Genomic DNA, 8,433 nt, shown 5'->3' on the forward strand with positions numbered 1-8,433 from the left:
GAGAACTGTATTCTCATTATTAACACAAACAGTAGCATAGAAGTAGATGTCACATGGCAACGACAGAGACCAAAAAGGGAAAAGAGAAGAGCAATGGGGTCGGGCGCTCTTATATAGAGTTCAGTCCTTCAGATCACGCGCTTTTCACCTATCAGCGGAGCTCTCTCTTCTGCGTTGACGCTTTGAACAGTCGAAGAGGCGGATAGGTCCAAGCCCGTTTCTGGGGACTCTTCTTTAGAATTTGTTGTTCTCACACGAACACACGCGCACCCGTCATTTGCCTCAAGCATTTCACACAGGGAGGCAATCGCAGCTCAGGCAAGTATCCGAGTTTCATAGGTCCAAGTCGAAGGGAGGGGGGATGTGCTCTACCGCTTCCGCCGCGACGGCACAATCGTCCCAGCCTTTGTATACCCATCTCGGATGGCGTTATGGGTGCGCTGTTGGAGAACGCAGCCATGAAGAATAGTGTTTTCGCTGCAACCACAAATACCGGCTTCTAACGCCACGTCGTCGCCTCGAGGCAGCGGCATCGACAATACGGCTTGCTGCGAACGCTCGGGTTTCTGGGTGGAATTCGTTCGGGAAACAGCGGGGTCCACAAACTAAGCAACGGTAAGAAGTGTTTCGTACTTTGGAGGCAATACATTAACAGCGGCAGCAGTGAGGGAATGATGTCGTTCAGAAATGCCAGATGAAAAATCACTGTCTGTCATATGGATGACACGGTCGCCACAATAAATTAACACTGAAGCTGTTGACAAAAAATTCCATCCAAAAATCATCAAATGCGCACACGCTGAAAGCACGTGCAGCAAACTGCACGTGGTGGCGGACGCTGTTTATAACTACTGGAACTGTACAATTTGCTGAAGGGTTCAGAGGAACGCCACTTGCTCCACGAAGCTCAGGTTCATGATATGGTTTCGTTACTTTGCGCAAACGGTGGCACAAATCAGCGTGAATAACAGAAAGTACAGCCCCTGTGTCAATCAAAGCTTCAACCGGTAATTCTTCAGCTATAACGGAAATCATATTATACGAGCGATGAGGAGGACTTTTTGTAAGTTCGCAAAGTACAGTTTCACCTCTGGAAACTGCATCGCTTATTTTTTCGAATGACGGAGAGCGAAAGTTGTTACTGGTCGAAGTGGAGAAACTCAGCGGCGGTATAAGGAAGGGGACCGGCGTCTGGATACGTGAGCCCCAGACGAGGATACTGGCGGTGAAGAGAATTGACGAGGTTGGCTGGGAATTGTTCGTCGCTGATAATACGCAGGTATGTCACTTTCGAAGGCGTCGTAACCACGTCGCTCGTTCTGAATGCGTCGGAGACAAAAGCGGGATATATGTCCTCGAATTCCAAAATAATAGCACACTGGGCGAGAGGGGCGCCAAGGTGTGTAAAAGGTGACGTAGGTTGAGCCGTGGTCATGGCGTTGATTTTGTTTTAGGGCGGTGCTTGGGGTGAGGGCACAAACGAGGAGGGGATGCGGCGACGTGAGCGTGAGTCGGCGCTGGGCGAGGTGCAGGAGGATCAGGTGTGACAGGGTGGATGATAGTGGCCTTTAATGATCGTGATCTTTAACGATCTGGCGGAGGCCGGCGTTTTTAGAAGGAGGAGAAGAATAATCGCACCCGTGCCGGCACAAAGGGCTGAGGGTTTGGAGCTCCTTGCGGATTATCGTTCGAATCAAGTCTTGTAGATCGAAATCAGTAGAGCTCGGGGCAGTAGCGAAGCCGGGCTGCAATTGAGAGGACTTAACTGGTCGAGGCGTAGGCAGGTCGTAATAATGGAATCAACACTTGATAGATTCTGGGCAACTAGGGTGTTATAATCTATACAATTGATTCCTTTCAAGACATGGTGTACACATTCAGATTCCGGCATGGTGGGACTGATAAGCCGGCAGATTGCAAGCAAGGCCTCTATGTATTACGCATAGGACTCATATGGACCTTGAAGGCGGGAAGCGAGCTTGTTCTTGCTATCTCCATCCGAACAGCCTGGTCGGCGAAGTACTGTCGTAACTGCTGCATGGAGAAGGGCCAATTTGTGGTGTGGGGCTCGCAGTTGTTAAACCAATTCCTGGCGACCTCAATAATGAAAAAAGAAAAGTTCCTGAATTTTAAAGCATCATTCCACAGGTTGTAGGCACTGCAGCGTTCATAAGTGCCGAGCCAGTCATCGACGTCTTCGTCGCGACGACCAGCGAACAGCGGCGCGTCGCGTTGTCGTGTGGTCACCATCGGAGGCGGCGGTGTAGCCGAGATAGAGGGTCCGGGCGGGTGGGGACTACTCTCGGTTGACATGACGATGGTAGTTGTTGGTAAACGGCGACCGGAACGTAGCTCTAGTGAGAGGCAGGACACAAGGCAGCAAGGGGATCAAATTTTACCTCCAACACTCTCGCTTTAGACCCACTTACCGTTCTCCCTGGAGCTCCGTTCAGGCCTTCGCTTGTGTCCGCGGTCCTGTGCTATGGATGAGGGCAACGGTGCTCGCTCACCCCCGGCGTCTCCTGCTTCTACTGCGGCTGCCCCTGCCTGGACAGTCACCAGCCGCCAGCGCGATCCCCAAATCTTTGCTGGCCTTCGCGGTGAAGATGTCGAAGACTGGCTCGACAACTACAACAAGGTCAGTAAAATTTACCCGCTGGGATGACGCTCATAAACTTCTCATCGTCGTCTTCTACTTGGCTGACATCGCCAAAACCTGGTTCCTCAATCATGAGTATGACATCGCTGACTGGCCTACATTCACGGATCAGCTAAAGAAAATTTTCGGCACTCCGGCTGCTCGCTCAGAGCAGGCAAAGAAAAAACTTGAAGCTCGTCTCCAGCAGCCCGGCGAGTCCTATACGTCGTATATCGAAGACGTTCTGGCCCTTTGCCGACGTGTCGACGCTGCTATGCCTGAATCTGAGCGTGTTCGCCACTTAATTAAGGGCATCAACACTGCTGCTTTTAATGCATTCGTGGTTAAAAATCCGTCGTCCGTGTCTTACATCACATCCACAGGTCAGCGTCTGGACCAGCTACAGTCGTGCCGCCTCATACAAGACCCCAGTGATGGCGGCTCCCTCATAGATGGAAATTTGCGGCCCCTTATACGCACAATCATCCGAGAGGAGCTCTACGGCCTGACCAACCCCTCTGCTGTTTCTCCAACTCTTCCGCCAGCAACGGTGAATTTGCGTAGCATCATCAAGGATGAATTGACGAATTTCAACTGCACTGTGGCACCTGCCGCACCTCCCATTGCCTCCCAAACTTCCTCGCCGCCTCCCATCGCCTCCCAACATCCCTTGCTAACCTATGCCGAGATTACTTCCCGTCAACCCATCCCGCCTTCCCCGACTTGTTCGGCACCCGTGTGCGGTCACGTCGCTGCTATGGCACCATATCCTCCAGTGCACCATCCTGTTACAGCCTGGCGCCCCTCCCGCCCTGTGTGCTACTATTTTGGGATCGTGGCCACATTGCCCGTGTCTGTCGCCGCCGCCAGCAAGACGAGCAACGGGGTTATGCTCCCATTGAACGTCCCCGCGTGCGCCAGTCTGATGATTCTACACTGCCCGCGTTCTTCCTCTCCTCCGAATTCCACCAATGTTTCACGGCCCTCGCGTTCTTCCCGACGCCGATCGCCTTCGCCTGTTCGCCGCACGTCACCGCTTCGTTCTGCCTCGCAACCCTTCCAACCTATAAAGGAAAACTAACCGAAACAGTTTTTGGAGGGAAAGCTGCTCCGAGTTCGAAATCTACAATTCCTCCTGGGCGACCGTTGAGGCCCTCATCGACACCGGCGCCGTTTATTCCGTCATGCATTTCTCTCTGTGTTCTCATCTGCGCAAAGTTCTAACGCCATACATCGGTCCGCCACTTCGCGGAGCTAATGGAACTCTTATGAAGCCCACCGGCCAATGCACAGCACGTGTCCTCATCGATAACCAGCGGCATCATATTGAATTTATTGTGCTCCCCACGTGCGTTCATCTTATGATCTTGGGGTGGGATTTCTTATCGTCGGCGTCCGCCCTCATCTCTTGCCGTGAGTGCCTTATTCATCTTGCGGGCCCCAATATATTACCGACTTCTGATTGTTCACCACCAGACGTGTTCGCAGCAGTGACTTCGTTTTTGCCCCCAGGACGCGAGCAGCTGATCATCGTGGCATTGGACTACCCTCTCGATGGCGAGGCCTTCGTTATGCCCGCTCCTCGGTGGACCTCCGACGGCCTAGCTCTTGCCTCGTGCCTCACCTCCTGCACCCGTGGTTGCGCAGTGGTAGCGGCCCTCAATACAACTCTCCAGCCATTCTTACTGCCCAGAAGAGCCACAGTTGGGTTTATTTTTGACTGCGATCCTGTTCCCCTCGACACACTTTCCAGCCCACTACCGCCTGCTGTCAAGCCTCCATTTCCGACATCCTCTGCGCTCGCAGCCGCCATCAGCCCTGACCTTACATCCGAGCAGTCCACAGCTCTGCTAAACGTCCTCTTGCGGCACCGAGAGTCTTTTGATGTGTGCGCCTCAGCGTTAGGGAAGACCTCCGTCGCCTCTCATCGCATAGAGACGGAGGGCTCTGCTATTGTTCAACGACGGCCGTATCGCGTTTCAGCAGCAGAACGCAAAGTAATTGAGGAGCAAGTTGCTGACATGCTTGCTCGAAATGTAATCCGGCCATCCACGAGCTCTTGGTCCTCACCTGTGGTTCTCGTTCGAAAAAAAGATGGCTCAGTCCGCTTCTGCGTGGATTACCGGGCACTTAACAAGATCACGCGCAAGGATGTTTACCCTTTGCCTCGTATTGATGACGCATTAGACTGTCTCCAAGGCGCTGAGTATTTCTCCAGTCTCGACCTCCGCTCGGGATATTGGCAAATTCCTATACACGATGCAGACAAGGACAAGACTGCCTTTTCTACCCCCGACGGTCTCCACGAACTTAACGTGAAGCCTTTCGGACTCTGCAATGCGCCCGGCCACCTTTGAGCGCATGATTGATACCGTTCTTCCCGGCATGAAATGGAAAACATGCGTATGTTATCTCGACGACATCATTGTCTTCTCGTCAAACTTCGCTCAGCACTTACAGCGTCTCACTGAAGTCCTCACGGCCCTTGCCCGGGCGGAGCTTCAGCTGAATACCAAGAAATGCCACTTTGCCAGTAAGACCACCAAAGTACTCGGCCATGTCGTCAGTAAGGCAGGAATCTAGCCTGATCCCGAAAAAATTGCGGCTGTCGTTAATTTTCCTCGGCCCCAACGTCAGAAAGATCTTCGCAGCTTCCTTGGCTTAGCCTCCTACTTCCGCCGTTTTATTCCGAACTTTGCAACAATTGCGGCCCCGTTACGCAAGCTCGTGTCTTCCCAAGTGTTTTACACCTGGTCCAGTGAATGTGAAGACGGTTTCAAAGCTCTCAAGCAGGCACTCACTTCCACTCCTGTGCTTCGCCATTTTGATGCTGACGCGCCCACCATACTTCACACAGACGCCAGTGGCCACGGTATTGCCGCGGTTCTCTTGCAACGCAACGCAGTGTCTGAAGAGCAAGTCGTCGCATACGCCAGTCGTACGCTTACTGCAGCTGAGCGTAACTATACTATTACCGAGCAAGAGTGCCTCGCCGTTGTTTGGTCGGGTCAAAAATTTCGACCTTATTTGTATGGCCGCCACTTCAGCATTGTCACAGACCATCACGCACTTTGTTGACTGTCATCGCTGAAGAACTTATCGGTCGACTGGTCGCTGGTACTACGTCTTCAAGAATACACCTTCACCATCACTTATAAATCTGGGCGAAAACACCTCGACGCTGACGCTCTCTCTCGCTGCCCATTGATACCTACTGACTCGGCCCCATAAACGGTCTCCTCTCCCTCCTGCCATCCGAGTCAGCCTTCTGCGGGCCACCTGAATGTTGCACCCATCGCTACAGCTCCACTCGAGAACAATGGTGATTTCTCGTCCCTGCAGCTGACTGACCCTTACTGCCGCACAATCATCGCTCGCCTCCGTGGAGAATCAGTTGTCCCAAACAGTCGCTTGCGCCGTCAGCTTCGTCGGTTCCGATTTCACCATGGAACACTTTACCGCGACGTTTATCACCCTACGGATCAACGCTGGGTACCCGTGGCCCCTCGCTCCCTTCGTTTTAAAGTTATGGAGGCTTACCACTACGACCCCACTGCTGGACATTTAGGCCACTTTAGAACTTACGACCGTATCAAGAGCCGCTACTTCTGGCCTGGGCTTTCTGCCAGCGTCGCTAAATATATTTCATCATGTCCGTCTTGCCAGCATCGCAAGCGTTCAACATCCCCTCCTGCTGGCCTACTGCAACCTCTACCTTGCCCATCTGTGCCTTCTGACACGGTCGCCATTGACTTGTTTGGTCCTCTCCCTTTGACGTCAGACGGCAACCGTTTTGTTGTCATTGCCATCAACCATCTAACGCGGTACGCTGAAACCGCACCTCTTCGCTGCGGTGCCGCCTCTGAAGTCACCGATTTTTTCCTGCGTGCGATAGTTTTGCGTCATGGGGCTCCTCGTATTTTCATTAGCGACCGTGCAAAGACATTTCTTTCTCAAATCCTCGAGGAAGTACTGCGCGCAGCCAACACCGTCCATAAGACTTCTTCTAGCTGCCACCCTCAGATCAACGGACTCATCGAGTGGTTTCATCGCACTTTGTCCGACATGATATCTATGTATATTGCTCCTGATCACCGGAACTGGGACAATGTTTTACCTTTCGTCACCTACGCCTACAATTCCGTTGTTCAGCGCACTACTGGTTATAGCCCTTTCTTTTTAGTTTATGGCCGTCAACCATCGACAGTATTCGACACTACTTTCTTCTCTGCTGCCTCTACGTCTGAATCTCTGGGCGAAGAATTTGCCACTCGTATTACCCAGTGTCGCCAACTTTCCCGTTTGAACACTGAAAATGCTCAACAAGAACGCAAAGCCCTGTATGATCAACGCCATCGAACTCCCTCCTTTTACCCCGGTGATGAAGTTTTCCTGTGGACACCAATCCGCATTCCTGGCCTGTGTGAGAAGTTCCTCCATCGTTACATTGGCCCTAATACAGTACTCCAACAAACGTCTCCGGTGAACTACCGCGTTACTCTCTCGCACACCGTCGCAGATCGACGTCGTCGCTCCGAAGAGATCGTCCACGTCTCGCGCATGAAGCCCTATGCCCGTTGTCCCTCATCCCTGTAATCAGCGACCAGAGTGGCCGCTCTCTTGTCGGGGGATTTGTGTGAGCGCAGCGCGTGAACTTTCACCTCTTTCATCTGTATATATTCATCATCATCATCGCTGACTGCTGCTCGGAGCGTCGCGCGCTGCGTGCCAGCTGGTTCTGAAAAGAACAGACGTTTGTGCAAGTGCTGTCTCACAATATATATATATATATATATATATATATATATATATATATATATATATATATATATATAGGGGAAATGAGGGTGCTCGTTAAATTACATGAAGGAAAGAAGCCAACAGTCGGCGAGGCCAAGGAAAGCGTTGGGGATGGTACTTTGTCTTTTTTTTTTAATGTTTACTTGGATAATCACAGAAATAAGTAATGTAATATGTTTATGGGAAAGATAATTAGACAGAAAATAGAAGAAAAAACAACGTGCCGATGGTGGGATCCGAACCCACGACCTCCGAATAACGCGTCCGGTGCTCTACCAACTGAGCTACATCGGCCGCTGTCCCCCCTGCTACTTTCTTGGGTATTTATGTTGTCTGTATACGAACCTTGAGAGTGTTCACCAGCCCCACCCTCAGCCATAGCGGCGGACGTGGGACGTCCTTTTTTTACCGCCAGCGTCACGTAGAACGTGATCAAGAGCGAGGGCGAAAGCTGTGCTAGAACCCTCTTACGCTACCTATGGCTTCAAGACTGCCAGAACCGAGACCCCCGTAAGCTACAAGCAGATCAATCAAGGGGAAATGAGGGTGCTCGTTAAATTACATGAAGGAAAGAAGCCAACAGTCGGCGAGGCCAAGGAAAGCGTTGGGGATGGTACTTTGTCTTTTTTTTTTAATGTTTACTTGGATAATCACAGAAATAATTAATGCAATATGTTTATGGGAAAGATAATTAGACAGAAAGTAGAAGAAAAAACAACGTGCCGATGGTGGGATCCGAACCCACGACCTCCGAATAACGCGTCCGGTGCTCTACCAACTGAGCTACATCGGCCGCTGTCCCCCCTTCTACTTTCAGTGGGATTGACAGCTTGTTTCTTATCGAGTGCGACAATAAGGCTAATATTGGCACAAAACATTTCATTTTCATACCCCGCACCGGCACGAGACGCGATGCCATGGTAATCACATAAAGGCCATCTGTGTAAGAGGAATCCTGCTGTGTACTAGAGAGAAGTTTACTGAAGAAGGGATCG

The 8,433-nt window shown here is 51.5% G+C and overlaps 2 non-coding genes across 2 annotated transcripts; both read right to left on the minus strand.

The window, feature by feature from the left end:
- Positions 1-7,659: 7,659 nt before the first annotated feature.
- TRNAT-CGU (transfer RNA threonine (anticodon CGU)) lies at positions 7,660-7,732 on the minus strand. The gene has a single exon. It is a non-coding gene; the product is annotated as a tRNA-Thr (tRNA).
- Positions 7,733-8,158: 426 nt separating this feature from the next.
- Positions 8,159-8,231, minus strand: TRNAT-CGU (transfer RNA threonine (anticodon CGU)). Its single transcript has one exon. It is a non-coding gene; the product is annotated as a tRNA-Thr (tRNA).
- Positions 8,232-8,433: the final 202 nt, after the last annotated feature.

This window comes from Amblyomma maculatum, chromosome 9, assembly GCF_055883805.1.
Source record: "Amblyomma maculatum isolate TAMU_Amacu chromosome 9, ASM5588380v1, whole genome shotgun sequence".
NCBI classification, from domain to species: Eukaryota; Metazoa; Arthropoda; class Arachnida; order Ixodida; family Ixodidae; genus Amblyomma; species Amblyomma maculatum.